The 15,879-nt window shown below is 43.2% G+C and overlaps 1 protein-coding gene and 8 non-coding genes across 9 annotated transcripts in view; all 9 read right to left on the bottom strand.

Moving 5' to 3' along the window:
* The window catches only part of LOC119178005 (uncharacterized), a 324,881-nt gene that overhangs the window by 162,291 nt on the left and 146,711 nt on the right, over nt 1-15,879 (bottom strand). The window lies entirely within an intron of this gene.
* Nucleotides 2,449-2,521, bottom strand: TRNAK-CUU (transfer RNA lysine (anticodon CUU)). The gene has a single exon. It is a non-coding gene; the product is annotated as a tRNA-Lys (tRNA).
* Nucleotides 5,169-5,241, bottom strand: TRNAK-CUU (transfer RNA lysine (anticodon CUU)). The gene has a single exon. It is a non-coding gene; the product is annotated as a tRNA-Lys (tRNA).
* TRNAK-CUU (transfer RNA lysine (anticodon CUU)) lies at nt 6,982-7,057 on the bottom strand. The gene has a single exon. It is a non-coding gene; the product is annotated as a tRNA-Lys (tRNA).
* Nucleotides 9,235-9,307, bottom strand: TRNAK-CUU (transfer RNA lysine (anticodon CUU)). The gene has a single exon. It is a non-coding gene; the product is annotated as a tRNA-Lys (tRNA).
* On the bottom strand, nt 10,140-10,212 carry TRNAK-CUU (transfer RNA lysine (anticodon CUU)). The gene has a single exon. It is a non-coding gene; the product is annotated as a tRNA-Lys (tRNA).
* TRNAK-CUU (transfer RNA lysine (anticodon CUU)) lies at nt 12,862-12,934 on the bottom strand. The gene has a single exon. It is a non-coding gene; the product is annotated as a tRNA-Lys (tRNA).
* TRNAK-CUU (transfer RNA lysine (anticodon CUU)) lies at nt 13,767-13,839 on the bottom strand. Its single transcript has one exon. It is a non-coding gene; the product is annotated as a tRNA-Lys (tRNA).
* Nucleotides 15,124-15,196, bottom strand: TRNAK-CUU (transfer RNA lysine (anticodon CUU)). The gene has a single exon. It is a non-coding gene; the product is annotated as a tRNA-Lys (tRNA).

The raw sequence follows: 15,879 nt of genomic DNA, 5'->3' as shown, positions 1-15,879 counted from the left end.
CTGCCAGTACGAGACCCTCGTTAATAAATAAGCGAAAGAAGTGTATACCTATGAGCTCATTTTTCCTTGTTTTGACACAATATAATGAGATTTATTAGACAGTAATGCCAAGGATGGTATAGGGGAATTTCTGGAAAAAAACTGAAATAATAATAAGAGGAAAGAGAGTGGGTGAAAAAATAACCAGCCGTGAGTAGGAATCGAACGTACGACCTTCGAATAACGCGTCCGATGCTGTAACCACTGATCTATCACAGCGGCCTTCCCTCAACCCACTTTTTTGGGTTTATATGTAGATTTAGAAGTAGGAGTGTCGGTCAGCCCCATCTTTAAGCCAAGCGGCGACTGTGAAACACCCTTTTATGTGCATGTTTGGCGTCACGTAGCACGTTAACCTATTACGAGCAGGCAGCTGACCAATAGTCCCTCGTATGCAACCTAATGACACCAAGTGTGCCAGTACGAGACCCTCGTTAATGAATAAGGGAAAGAAGTGTATACCTAAGGGCTCGTTTTTTCGTGTTTTGACACATTATCAATGAGATCTAAAAGACAGTAATGCCAAGGAATGTATAGAAGAAGTTAATAGAACAAATGGAGTGTCAATAGGAGGAAAGAAAAGTGGGTGAAAAAATATCCAGACGTGAGCAGGAATCGAACCTGCGACCTTCGAATAAAGCGTCCGATGCCCTAACCACTGAGCTTTCACAGCGGCTTTCCCTCAACCCACTTTTTTGGGTTTTTATGTGGATTTAGAAATAGGAGTGTCGGTCAGCGCCAGCTTTAGGCCAAGCAGCGAGTGTGAAACACCTTTTTATGTGCATGTGTGGCGTCACGTAGCACGTGAAGCTATTACGAGCAGGCAGCTGACCATTAGTCCCTCGTATAATACCTAATTACTCCATGTCTGCCAGTACGAGACCCTCGTTAATGAATAAGGGAAAGAAGTGTATACCTAAAGGCTCGTTTTTCCGTGTTTTGAAACAATATCAACGAGATCTAACAGACAGTAATGCCAAGGAATGTATAGGGGAAGTTATGAGAACAAATGAAATGTCATTAAGAAGAAAAAAAGTGGGTGAGAAAATAACCAGCCGTGAGCAGGATTCGAACCTCCAAAGTTCGATAACGCGTTCGATGCTCTAACCACTAAGCTATCACAGCGGCCTTCCCTCACCCCAGTTTTTTGGTTTATATGTGAATTTAGAAGTTGGAGTGTCGGTCAGCGCCATCTATAAGCCAAGCGGCGAGTGTGAAAAACCCTTTTATGCGAATGTGTGGCGTCACGTAACACGTGAACTTATTACGAGCAGGCAGCTGACCAATAGTCCCTCGTGTAAAACGTAATTACACCAAGTCTGCCAGTACGAGACCCTCGTTAATGAATAAGGGAAAGAAGTGTATACCCAAGGGCTCGTTTTTCCGTGTTTTGAAACAATATCAATGAGATCTAACAGACAGTAATCCCAAAGATTGTTTAGGGCAAGATATTAGAACAAATGGAATGTCAGTAAGACGAAAGAAAAGTTGGTGGAAAAATAACCAGCCGTGAGCTGGAATCAAACCTACGACTTTCGAATAAAGCGTTCGATGCTCTAACCACTGAGCTATCACAGCGGCCTTCCCTCACCCCACTTTTTTGGGTTTATATGTGAATTTAGAAGTAGGAGTATCGGTCGGCACTATCTATAAGCAAAGCAGCGAGTGTGAAACACCCTTTTATGCGCATGTGTGGCGTCACGTAACACGTGAACTTATTACGAGCAGGCAGCTGACCAATAGTCCCTCGTATAATACCTAATTACTCCGAGTCTGCCAGTACGAGACCCTCGTTAATGAATAAGGGAAAGAAGTGTATACCTAAAGGCTCGTTTTTCCGTGTTTTGGAACAATATCAACGAGATCTAACAGACAGTAATGCCAAGGAATGTATAGGGGAAGTTATGAGAACAAATGAAATGTCATTAAGAAGAAAAAAAGTGGGTGAGAAAATAACCAGCCGTGAGCAGGATTCGAACCTCCAACGTTCGATAACGCGTTCGATGCTCTAACCACTAAGCTATCACAGCGGCCTTCCCTCACCCCACTTTTTTGGTTTATTTGTGAATTTAGAAGTTGGAGTGTCGGTCAGCGCCATCTATAAGCCAAGCGGCGAGTGTGAAAAACCCTTTTTTCGCATGTGTGGCGTCACGTAACACGTGAACTTATTACGAGCAGGCAGCTGACCAATAGTCCCTCGTGTAAAACGTAATTACACCAAGTCTGCCAGTACGAGACCATCGTTAATGAATAAGGGAAAGAAGTGTATAACTAAGGGCTCGTTTTTCCGTATTTTGAAACAATATCAATGAGATCTAACAGACAGTAATACCAAAGATTGTTTAGGGCAAGATATTAGAACAAATGTAATGTCAGTAAGACGAAAGAAAAGTTGGTGACAAAATAACCAGCCGTGAGCAGGAATCAAACCTACGACATTCGAATGAAGCGTTCGATGCTCTAACCACTGAGCTATCACAGCGGCCTTCCCTCACCCCACTTTTTTGGGTTTATATGTAAATTTAGAAGTAGGACTATCGGTCGGCACTATCTATAAGCAAAGCAGCGAGTGTTAAACACCCTTTTATGCGCATGTGTGGCGTCACGTAACACGTGAACTTATTACGAGCAGGCAGCTGACCAATAGTCTCTCGTATAATGCCTAATTACTCCAAGTCTGCCTGTACGAGACCCTCGTTAATGAATAGGGGAAAGAAGTGTATACCTAAGGGCTCGTTTTTGCGTGTTTTGACACAATATTTATGACATATAACAGACAGTAATATCGAAGAATGTATAGGGGAAGATATTAAAAAACTTGGAATGTCAATAGGATGAAAGAAACGTTGGTGAAGAAATAACCAGCCATGAGCAGGAATCGAACCTACGACATTCGAAAAAAGCGTTCGATGCTCTAACCACTGAGCTTTCAAAGCGGCCTTCCCTCACCACACATTTTTGGGTTTATATGTGAATTTAGAAGTAGGAGTGTCGGTCGGCACTATCTATAAGCCAAGCAGCGAGTGTGAAACACCCTTTTATGCGCATGTGTGGCGTCACGTAACACGTGAACTTATTACGAGCAGGCAGCTGACCAATAGTCCCTCGTATAAAACCTAATTACACCAAGTCTGCCAGTACGAGACCCTCGTTAATGAATAAGGAAGAGAAGTGTATACCTACGGGCTCGTTTTTCCGTGTTTTGACACATTATCAATGAGATCTAAAAGACAGTATTGCCAAGGAATATATAGAAGAAGTTCATAGAACAAATGGAGTGTCAATAGGAGGAAAGAGAAGTGGGTGAAAAAATATCCAGCCGTGAGCAGGAATCGAACCTGGGACCTTCAAATAAAGCGTCCGATGCCCTAACCACTGAGCTTTCACAGCGGCCTTCCCTCAACCCACTTTTTTGTGTTTTTATGTGGATTTAGAAATAGGAGTGTCGGTCAGCGCCAGCTTTAGGCCAAGCGGCGAGTGTGAAACACCCTTTTATGTGCATCTGTGGCGTCACGTAGCACGTGAAGCTATTACGAGCAGGCAGCTCACCAATAGTCCCTCTTATACAACCTAATGACAGCAAGTATGCCACTACGAGACCCTCGGTAATGAATAAGGGAAAGAAATGTATACCTAAGGGCTCGTTTTTTCGTGTTTTGACACAATATTAATGAGATATAAGCGACAGTAATGCCAAGGAATATATAGAAGAAGTTGATAGAACAAATGGAGTGTCAATAAGAGGAAAAAAAGTGAGTGAATAAATAACCAGCCGTGAGCAGGAATCGAACCTACAACCTTCGAATAACGCGTCCGATGCTCTAACCACTGAGCTATCACAGCAGCCTGCCCTCAACCCACTTTATTTGGTTTATATGTGGATTTAGAAGCAGGAGTGTCGGTCAGCGCCATCTTTAGGCCAAGCGGCGAGTGTGAAACACCCTTTTATGTGCATGTGTGGCGTCACGTAGCACGTGAACCTAATACGAGCAGGCAGCTGACCAATAGTCCGTCGTACACAACCTAATGATACCATGTCTGCCAGTACGAGACCCTCGTTATAAATAAGCGAAACAAGAGTATACCTAAGGGCTCAAATATCCGTGTTTAGACACAATAATAATGGGATCTAATAGACAGTAATGCCAAAAAATATATCGGGGAAGATACTAGAACGAATGGAATGTCAGTAAGACGAAAGAAAAGTAGGTGAAAAAATTACCAGCCGTGAGCAGGAATCGAACCTCCGACGTTCGAATAACGCGTTCGATGCTCTAACAACTGAGCTATCACAGCGGCCTTCCAACCCCACTTTTTTGGGTTTATATGTGGATTTAGAAGTAAGAGTGTCGGTCAGCGCCATCTTTAAGCCAAGGGGCGAGTGTGAAACCCCCTTTTTTGTGTATGTGTGGCGTCACGTAGCACGTGAACTTATTACGAGTAGGCAGCTGACCAATAGTCCCTCGTATGCAACCTAATGACACCAGGTCTGCCCGTACGAGACCCTCGGTAATGAATAAGGGAAAGAGGTGTATACCTAAGGGCTCGTTTTTGCGTGTTTTGACACAATATTTATCACATCTAACAGACAGTAATATCAAAGAATGTATAGGGGAAGATATTAAAAAAATTGGAATGTCAATAGGACGAAAGAAACGTTGGTGAAAAAATAACCAGCCATGAGCAGGAATCGAACCTACGACATTCGAATAAAGCGTTCGATGCTCTAACCACTGAGCTTTCACAGCAGCCTTCCCTCACCACATATTTTTGGGTTTATATGTGAATTTAGAAGTAGGAGTGTCGGTCGGCACTATCTATAAGCCAAGCAGCGAGTGTGAAACACCCTTTTATGCGCATGTGTGGCGTCAAGTAACACGTGAACTTATTACGAGCAGGCAGCTGACCAATAGTCCCTGGTATGAAACCTAATTAAACCAAGTCTGCCAGTACGAGACCATCGTTAATGAATAAGGAAGAGAAGTGTATACCTAAGGGCTCGTTTTTCCGCGTTTTGACACATCATCAATGAGATCTAAAAGACAGTAATGCCAAGGAATGTATAGAAAAAGGTAATAGAACAAATGAAGTGTCAATAGGAGGAAAGAAAAGTGGGTGAAAAAATATCCAGCCGTGAGCAGGAATCGAACCTGCGACCTTCGAATAAAGCGTCCGATGCCCTAACCACTGAGCTTTCACAGCGGCCTTCCCTCAACCCACTTTTTTGGGTTTTTATGTGGATTTAGAAATAGGAGTGTCGGTCAGCGCCAGCTTTAGGCCAAGCGGCGAGTGTGAAACACCCTTTTATGTGCATGTGTGGCGTCACGTAGCACGTGAACCTATTACGAGCAGGCAGCTGACCAATAGTCCCTCGTGTAAAACGTAATTACACGAAGTCTGCCAGTACGAGACCCTCGTCAATGAATAAGGGAAAGAAGTGTATACCTAAGGGCTCGATTATCCGTGTTTAGACACTATAATAATAATATCTAACAGACAGTAATGCCAAGGAATGTATAGGGGAAGTTATTAGAACAAATGGACTGTCAATAGGAAGAAAGAAAAGTGGGTGAAAAAATAACCAGCCGTGAGCAGGAATCGAACCTCCAACGTTAGAATAACGCGTTCGATGTTCTAACCACTGAGCTATCACAGCGGCCTTCCCTCACCCCACTTTTTTTGAGCTTATATGTGAATTTAGAAGTTGGAGTGTCGGTCAGCATCATCTATAAGCCAAGCGGCGAATGTGAAACACCCTTTTATGCGCATGTGTGGCGCCACGTAGCACGTGAACTTATTAGGAGCAGGCAGCTGACCAATAGTCCCTCGTATACAACCAAATGACACCAAGTCTGCCAGTACGAGACGCTCGTTAATGAATAAGAGAAAGAAGTGTATACCTAAAGGCTCGATTATCTGTGTTTAGACACAAAAATAATGAGATCTAAGAGACAGTAATGCGAAAAATGTATAGGGGAAGATAATAGAACAGATGGAATGTCAGTAAGACGAAAGAAATGTAGGTGAAAAAATAACCAGCCGTGAGCAGGAATCGAACCTACGACTTTCGAATATAGCGTTCGATGCTCTTACCACTGAGCTATCATAGCGGCCTTCTCTCCCCCCACTTTTTTGGGTTTAAATGTGAATTTAGAAGTTGGAGTGCCGGTCAGCGCCATCTATGAGCCAAGCGGCGAGTGTGAAACACCCTTATATGCGCATGTGTGGCGTCACGTAGCACGTGAACTTATTACGAGCAGGACGCTGACCAATAGTCCCTCGTATACAACCTAATGACACCAAGTCTGCCAGTACGAGACCCTCGGTAATGCATAAGGGAAAGAAGTGCATACCTAAGGGCTCGTTTTTCCGTGTTTTGACACATTAATGAGATCTATCAGAAAAAGATGCCAAGGAATGTATAGGGGAAGTTATTAGAACAAATGGAATGTCAATAAGAAGAAAGAAAAGTGGGTGAAAAAATAACAAGCCGTGAGCAGGAATCGAACCTACGACCTTCGAATAACGCGTCCGATGCTCTAACCACTGTGCTATCACAGCGGCCTTCCCTCACCACACATTTTTGGGTTTATATGTGAATTTAGAAGTAGGAGTGTCGGTCGGCACTATATATAAGCCAAGCGGCGAGTGTGAAAAACCCTTTTATGCGCATGTGTGGCGTCACGTAACGCGTGAACTTATTACGAGCAGGCAGCTGACCAATAGTCCCTCGTGTAAAACGTAATTACACCAAGTCTGCCAGGACGAGACCATCGTTAATGAATAAGGGGAAGAAGTGTGTACCTAAGGGCTCGTTTTTCCGTGTTTTGAAACAATATCAATGAGATCTAACAGACAGTAATACCAAAGATTGTTTAGGGCAAGATATTAGAACAGATGGAATGTCAGTAAGACGAAAAAAAAGTAGGTGAAAAAATAACCAGCCGTGAGCAGGAATCAAACCTACGACCTTCGAATGAAGCGTTCGATGCTCTAACCACTGAGCTATCAGAGCGGCCTTCCCTCACCCCACTTTTTTGGGTTTATATGTGAATTTAGAAGTAGGAGTATCGGTCGGCACAATCTATATGCAAAGCAGCGAGTGTGAAACACCCTTTTATGCGCATGTGTGGCGTCACGTAACACGTGAACTTATTACGAGCAGGCAGCTGACCAATAGTCCCTCGTATAATACCTAATTACTCCAAGTCTGCCAGTACGAGACCCTCGTTAATGAATAGGGGAAAGAAGTGTATACCTAAAGGCTCGTTTTTCCGTGTTTTGGAACAATATCAATGAGATCTAACAGACAGTAATGCCAAGGAATGTATAGGGGAAGTTATGAGAACAAATGAAATGTCATTAGGAAGAAAAAAAGTGGGTGAGAAAATAACCAGCCGTGAGCAGGATTCGAACCTCGAACGTTCCATAACGCGTTCGATGCTCTAACCACAGCGGCCTTTCCTCACCCCACTTTTTTGGTTTATATGTGAATTTAGAAGTTGGAGTGTCTGTCAGCGCCATCTATAAGCCAAGCGGCGAGTGTGAAACACTCTTTTTTGCGCGTGTGTGGTGTCACGTAGCACGTGAACTTAATAGGAGCAGGCTGCTGACCAATAGTCTCCCGTATACAACCTAATCACACCATGCCTGCCAGTTTGAGACCCTCGTTAATAAATAAGCGAAAGAAGTGTATACCTAAGAGCTCATTTTTCCTTGTTTTGACACAATATAATGAGATTTATTAGACAGTAATGCCAAGGATTGTATAAGGGAATTTCTGAAAAAAACTGAAATAATAATAAGAGGAAAGAGAGTGGGTGAAAAAATAACCAGCCATGAGTAGGAATCGGACGTACGACCTTCGAATAACGCGTCCGATGATCTAACCACTGATCTATCACAGCGGCCTTCCCTCAACCCACTTTTTTGGGTTTATATGTAGATTTAGAAGTAGTAGTGTCGGTCAGCCCCATATTTAAGCCAAGCGACGACTGTGAAACACCCTTTTATGTGCATGTTTTGCGTCACGTAGCACGTGAACCTATTACGAGCAGGCAGCTGACCAATAGTCCCTCGTATGCAACCTAATGACACCAAGTCTGCCAGTACGAGACCCTCGTTAATGAATAAGGAAGAGAAGTGTATACCAAGGGCTCGTTTTTCCGTGTTTTGATACATTATCCATGAGATCTAAAAGACAGTAATGCCAAGGAATGTATAGAAGAAGTTAATAGAACAAATGGAGTGTCAATAGGAGGAAAGAAAAGTGGGTGAAAAAATATCCAGACGTGAGCAGGAATCGAACCTGCGACCTTCGAATAAAGCGTCCGATGCCCTAACCACTGAGCTTTCACAGCGGCCTTCCCTCAACCCACTTTTTTGGGTTTTTATGTGGATTTAGAAATAGGAGTGTCGGTCAACGCCAGCTTTAGGCCAAGCGGCGAGTGTGAAACACCCTTTTATGTGCATGTGTGGCGTCACGTAGCACGTGAAGCTATTACGATCAGGCAGCTGACCAATCGTCCCTCGTGTAAAACGTAATTACACCAAGTCTGCCAGTACGAGACCCTCGTCAATGAATAAGGGAAAGAAGTGTATATCTAAGGGCTCGATTATCCGTGTTTAGACACTATAATAATAATATCTAACAGACAGTAATGCCAAGGAATGTACAGGGGAAGTTATTAGAACAAATGGACTGTCAATAGGAAAAAAGAAAAGTGGGTGAAAAAATAACCAGCCGTGAGCAGGAATCGAACCTCCAACGTTAGAATAACGCGTTCGATGCTCTAATCACTAAGCTATCACAGCGGCCTTCCCTCACCCCACTTTTTTGAGCTTATATGTTAATTTAGAAGTTGGAGTGTCGGTCAGCATCATCTATAAGCCAAGCGGCGAATGTGAAACACCCTTTTATGCGCATGTGTGGCGCCACGTAGCACGTGAACCTATTAGGAGCAGGCAGCTGACCAATAGTCCCTCGTATACAACGAAATGACACCAAGTCTGCCAGTACGCGACCCTCGTTAATGAATAAGGGAAAGAAGTGTATACCTAAGGGCTCGATTATCTGTGTTTAGACACAAAAATAATGAGATCTAAGAGACAGTAATACCAAAGATTGTTTAGGGCAAGATATTAGAACAAATGGAATGTCAGTAAGACGAAAGAAAAGTTTGTGAAAAAATAACCAGCCGTGAGCAGGAATCAAACCTACGACCTTCGAATGAAGCGTTCGATGCTCTAACCACTGAGCTATCACAGCGGCCTTCCCTCACCCCACTTTTTTGGGTTTATATGTGAATTTAGAAGTAGGAGTGTCGGTCGGCACTATCTATAAGCAAAGCAGCGAGTGTGAAACACCCTTTTATGCGCATGTGTGGCGTCACGTAACACGTGAACTTATTACGAGCAGGCAGCTGACCATTAGTCCCTCGTATAATACCTAATTACTCCATGTCTGCCAGTACGAGACCCTCGTTAATGAATAAGGGAAAGAAGTGTATACCTAAAGGCTCGTTTTTCCGTGTTTTGAAACAATATCAACGAGATCTAACAGACAGTAATGCCAAGGAATGTATAGGGGAAGTTATGAGAACAAATGAAATGTCATTAAGAAGAAAAAAAGTGGGTGAGAAAATAACCAGCCGTGAGCAGGATTCGAACCTCCAAAGTTCGATAACGCGTTCGATGCTCTAACCACTAAGCTATCACAGCGGCCTTCCCTCACCCCAGTTTTTTGGTTTATATGTGAATTTAGAAGTTGGAGTGTCGGTCAGCGCCATCTATAAGCCAAGCGGCGAGTGTGAAAAACCCTTTTATGCGAATGTGTGGCGTCACGTAACACGTGAACTTATTACGAGCAGGCAGCTGACCAATAGTCCCTCGTGTAAAACGTAATTACACCAAGTCTGCCAGTACGAGACCATCGTTTATGAATAAGGGAAAGAAGTGTATACCTAAGGGCCCGTTTTTCCGTGTTTTGAAACAATATCAATGAGATCTAACAGACAGTAATACCAAAGATTGTTTAGGACAAGCTATTAGAACAAATGTAATGTCAGTAAGACGAAAGGGAAGTTGGTGAAAAAATAACCAGCCGTGAGCAGGAATCAAACCTACGACCTTCGAATGAAGCGTTCGATGCTCTAACCACTGAGCTATCACAGCGGCCTTCCCTCACCCCACTTTTTTGGGTTTATATGTGAATTTAGAAGTAGGACTATCGGTCGGCACTATCTATAAGCAAAGCAGCGAGTGTGAAACGCCCTTTTATGCGCATGTGTGGCGTCACGTAACACGTGAACTTATTACGAGCAGGCAGCTGACCAATAGTCCCTCGTATAATACCTAATTACTCCGAGTCTGTCAGTACGAGACCCTCGTTAATGAATAAGAGAAAGAAGTGTATACCTAAAGGCTCGTTTTTCCGTGTTTTGGAACAATATCAACGAGATCTAACAGACAGTAATGCCAAGGAATGTATAGGGGAAGATATTAAAAAAATTGGAATGTCAATAGGACGAAAGAAACGTTGGTGAAGAAATAACCAGCCATGAGCAGGAATCGAACCTACGGCATTCGAATAAAGCGTTCGATGCTCTAACCACTGAGCTTTCACAGCGGCCTTCCCTCACCACACATTTTTGGGTTTATATGTGAATTTAGAAGTAGGAGTGTCGGTCGGCACTATCTATAAGCCAGGCAGCGAGTGTGAAACACCCTTTTATGCGCATGTGTGGCGTCACGTGACACGTGAACTTATTACGAGCAGGCAGCTGACCAATAGTCTCTCGTATACAACCTAATCAAGCCATGTCTGCCAGTACGAGACCCTCGTTAATAAATAAGCGAAAGAAGTGTATACCTAAGAGCTCATTTTTCCTTGTTTTGACACAATACAATGAGATTTATTAGACAGTAATGCCAAGGATTGTATAGGGGAATTTCTGAAAAAAACTGAAATAATAATAGGAGGAAAGAGAGTGGGTGAAAAAATAACCAGCCGTGAGTAGGAATCGAACGTACGACCTTCGAATAACGCGTCCGATGCTCTAACCACTGATCTATCACAGCGGCCTTCCCTCAACCCACTTTTTGGGGTTTATATGTAGATTTAGAAGTAGGAGTGTCGGTCAGCCCCATCTTTAAGCCAAGCGGCGACTGTGAAACACCCTTTTATGTGCATGTTTGGCGTCACGTAGCACGTGAACCTATTACGAGCAGGCAGCTGACCAATAGTCCCTCGTATGCAACATAATGACACCAAGTCTGCCAGTACGAGACCCTCGTTAATGAATAAGGGAAAGAAGTGTATACCTAAGGGCTCGTTTTTGCGTGTTTTGACACAATATTTATGACATCTAACAGACAATAATATCGAAGAATGTATAGGGGAAGATATTAAAAAAATTGGAATGTCAATAGGACGAAAGAAACGTTGGTGAAGAAATAACCAGCCATAAGCAGGAATCGAACCTACGGCATTCGAATAAAGCGTTCGATGCTCTAACCACTGAGCTTTCACAGCGGCCTTCCCTCACCACACATTTTTGGGTTTATATGTGAATTTAGAAGATGGAGTGTCGGTCAGCATCATCTATAAGCCAAGCGGCGAATGTGAAACACCCTTTTATGCGCATGTGTGGCGCCACGTAGCACGTGAACTTATTAGGAGCAGGCAGCTGACCAATAGTCCCTCGTATACAACCAAATGACACCAAGTCTGCCAGTACGAGACCCTCGTTAATGAATAAGGAAGAGAAGTGTATACCTAAGGGCTCGTTTTTCCGTGTTTTGACACATTATCAATGAGATCTAAAAGACAGTAATGCCAAGGAATGTATAGAAGAAGTTAATAGAACAAATGGAGTGTCAATAGGAGGAAAGAAAAGTGGGTGAAAAAATATCCAGACGTGAGCAGGAATCGAACCTGCGACCTTCGAATAAAGCGTCCGATGCCCTAACCACTCAGCTTTCACAGCGGCCTTCCCTCAACCCACTTTTTTGGGTTTTTATGTGGATTTAGAAATAGGAGTGTCGGTCAACGCCAGCTTTAGGCCAAGTGCCGAGTGTGAAACACCCTTTTATGTGCATGTGTGGCGTCACGTAGCAGGTGAAGCTATTACGAGCAGGCAGCTGACCAATCGTCCCTCGTGTAAAACGTAATTACACCAAGTCTGCCAGTACGAGACCCTCGTCAATGAATAAGGGAAAGAAGTGTATACCTAAGGGCTCGATTATCCGTGTTTAGACACTATAATAATAATATCTAACAGACAGTAATGCCAAGGAATGTATAGGGGAAGTTATTAGAACAAATGGACTGTCAATAGGAAGAAAGAAAAGTGGGTGAAAAAATAACCAGCCATGAGCAGGAATCGAACCTCCAACGTTAGAATAACGCGTTCGATGCTCTAATCACTAAGCTATCACAGCGGCCTTCCCTCACCCCACTTTTTTGAGCTTATATGTTAATTTAGAAGTTGGAGTGTCGGTCAGCATCATCTATAAGCCAAGCGGCGAATGTGAAACACCCTTTTATGCGCATGTGTGGCGCCACGTAGCACGTGAACTTATTAGGAGCAGGCAGCTGACCAATAGTCCCTCGTATACAACGAAATGACACCAAGTCTGCCAGTACGAGACCCTCGTTAATGAATAAGGGAAAGAAGTGTATACCTAAGGGCTCGATTATCTGTGTTTAGACACAAAAATAATGACATCTAAGAGACAGTAATACCAAAGATTGTTTAGGGCAAGATATTAGAACAAATGGAATGTCAGTAAGACGAAAGGAAAGTTTGTGAAAAAATAACCAGCCGTGAGCAGGAATCAAACCTACGACCTTCGAATGAAGCGTTCGATGCTCTAACCACTGAGCTATCACAGCGGCCTTCCCTCACCCCACTTTTTTGGGTTTATATGTGAATTTAGAAGTAGGAGTGTCGGTCGGCACTATCTATAAGCAAAGCAGCGAGTGTGAAACACCCTTTTATGCGCATGTGTGGCGTCACGTAACACGTGAACTTATTACGAGCAGGCAGCTGACCAATAGTCCCTCGTATAATACCTAATTACTCCATGTCTGCCAGTACGAGACCCTCGTTAATGAATAAGGGAAAGAAGTGTATACCTAAAGGCTCGTTTTTCCGTGTTTTGAAACAATATCAACGAGAACTAACAGACAGTAATGCCAAGGAATGTATAGGGGAAGTTATGAGAACAAATGAAATGTCATTAAGAAGAAAAAAAGTGGGTGAGAAAATAACCAGCCGTGAGCAGGATTCGAACCTCCAACGTTCGATAACGCGTTCGATGCTCTAACCACTAAGCTATCACAGCGGCCTTCCCTCACCCCACTTTTTTGGTTTATATGTGAATTTAGAAGTTGGAGTGTCGGTCAGCGCCATCTATAAGCCAATCGGCGAGTGTGAAAAACCCTTTTATGCGAATGTGTGGCGTCACGTAACACGTGAACTTATTACGAGCAGGCAGCTGACCAATAGTCCCTCGTGTAAAACGTAATTACACCAAGTCTGCCAGTACGAGACCATCGTTTATGAATAAGGGAAAGAAGTGTATACCAAAGGGCCCGTTTTTCCGTGTTTTGAAACAATATCAATGAGATCTAACAGACAGTAATACCAAAGATTGTTTAGGACAAGATATTAGAACAAATGTAATGTCAGTAAGACGAAAGGAAAGTTGATGAAAAAATAACCAGCCGTGAGCAGGAATCAAACCTACGACCTTCGAATGAAGCGTTCGATGCTCTAACCACTGAGCTATCACAGCGGCCTTTCCTCACCCCACTTTTTTGGGTTTATATGTGAATTTAGAAGTAGGACTATCGGTCGGCACTATCTATAAGCAAAGCAGCGAGTGTGAAACACCCTTTTATGCGCATGTGTGGCGTCACGTAACACGTGAACTTATTACGAGCAGGCAGCTGACCAATAGTCCCTCGTATAATACCTAATTACTCCGAGTCTGTCAGTACGAGACCCTCGTTAATGAATAAGGGAAAGAAGTGTATACCTAAAGGCTCGTTTTTCCGTGTTTTGGAACAATATCAACGAGATCTAACAGACAGTAATGCCAAGGAATGTATAGGGGAAGGTATGAGAACAAATGAAATGTCATTAAGAAGAAAAAAAGTGGGTGAGAAAATAACCAGCCGTGAGCAGGATTCGAACCTCCAACATTCGATAACACGTTCGATGCTCTAACCACTAAGCTATCACAACGACCTTCCCTCACCCCACTTTTTTGGTTTATATGTGAATTTAGAAGTTGGAGTGTCGGTCAGCGCCATCTATAAGCCAAGCGGCGAGTGTGAAAAACCCTTTTATGCGCTCGTGTGGTGTCACGTAGCACGTGAACTTAATAGGAGCAGGCTGCTGACCAATAGTCTCTCGTATACAACCTAATCACACCATGTCTGCCAGTACGAGACCCTTGTTAATAAATAAGCGAAAGAAGTGTATACCGAAGAGCTCATTTTTCCTTGTTTTGACACAATATAATGAGATTTATTAGACAGTAATGCCAAAGATTGTATAGGGGAATTTCTGAAAAAAACTGAAATAATAATAAGAGGGAAGAGAGTGGGTGAAAAAATAACCAGCCATGAGCAGGGATCGAACCTCCAACGTTAGAATAACGCGTTCGATGCTCTAATCACTAAGCTATCACAGCGACCTTCCCTCACCCCACTTTTTTGAGCTTATATGTTAATTTTGAAGTTGGAGTGTCGGTCAGCATCATCTATAAGCCAAGCGGCGAATGTGAAACACCCTTTTATGCGCATGTGTGGCGCCACGTAGCACGTGAACTTATTAGGAGCAGGCAGCTGACCAATAGTCCCTCGTATACAACGAAATGACACCAAGTCTGCCAGTACGAGACCCTCGTTAATGAATAAGGGAAAGAAGTGTATACCTAAGGGCTCGATTATCTGTGTTTAGACACAAAAATAATGACATCTAAGAGACAGTAATACCAAAGATTGTTTAGGGCAAGATATTAGAACAAATGGAATGTCAGTAAGACGAAAGGAAAGTTTGTGAAAAAATAACCAGCCGTGAGCAGGAATCAAACCTACGACCTTCGAATGAAGCGTTCGATGCTCTAACCACTGAGCTATCACAGCGGCCTTCCCTCACCCCACTTTTTTGGGTTTATATGTGAATTTAGAAGTAGGAGTGTCGGTCGGCACTATCTATAAGCAAAGCAGCGAGTGTGAAACACCCTTTTATGCGCATGTGTGGCGTCACGTAACACGTGAACTTATTACGAGCAGGCAGCTGACCAATAGTCCCTCGTATAATACCTAATTACTCCATGTCTGCCAGTACGAGACCCTCGTTAATGAATAAGGGAAAGAAGTGTATACCTAAAGGCTCGTTTTTCCGTGTTTTGAAACAATATCAACGAGAACTAACAGACAGTAATGCCAAGGAATGTATAGGGGAAGTTATGAGAACAAATGAAATGTCATTAAGAAGAAAAAAAGTGGGTGAGAAAATAACCAGCCGTGAGCAGGATTCGAACCTCCAACGTTCGATAACGCGTTCGATGCTCTAACCACTAAGCTATCACAGCGGCCTTCCCTCACCCCACTTTTTTGGTTTATATGTGAATTTAGAAGTTGGAGTGTCGGTCAGCGCCATCTATAAGCCAATCGGCGAGTGTGAAAAACCCTTTTATGCGAATGTGTGGCGTCACGTAACACGTGAACTTATTACGAGCAGGCAGCTGACCAATAGTCCCTCGTGTAAAACGTAATTACACCAAGTCTGCCAGTACGAGACCATCGTTTATGAATAAGGGAAA

The sequence above is a fragment of the Rhipicephalus microplus genome, chromosome 1, assembly GCF_043290135.1.
Source record: "Rhipicephalus microplus isolate Deutch F79 chromosome 1, USDA_Rmic, whole genome shotgun sequence".
In the NCBI taxonomy this organism is placed as follows: Eukaryota; Metazoa; Arthropoda; class Arachnida; order Ixodida; family Ixodidae; genus Rhipicephalus; species Rhipicephalus microplus.
The sequence above is the reverse complement of the archived record's forward strand: the minus strand, read 5'-3'. Positions and strand labels throughout refer to the sequence as shown.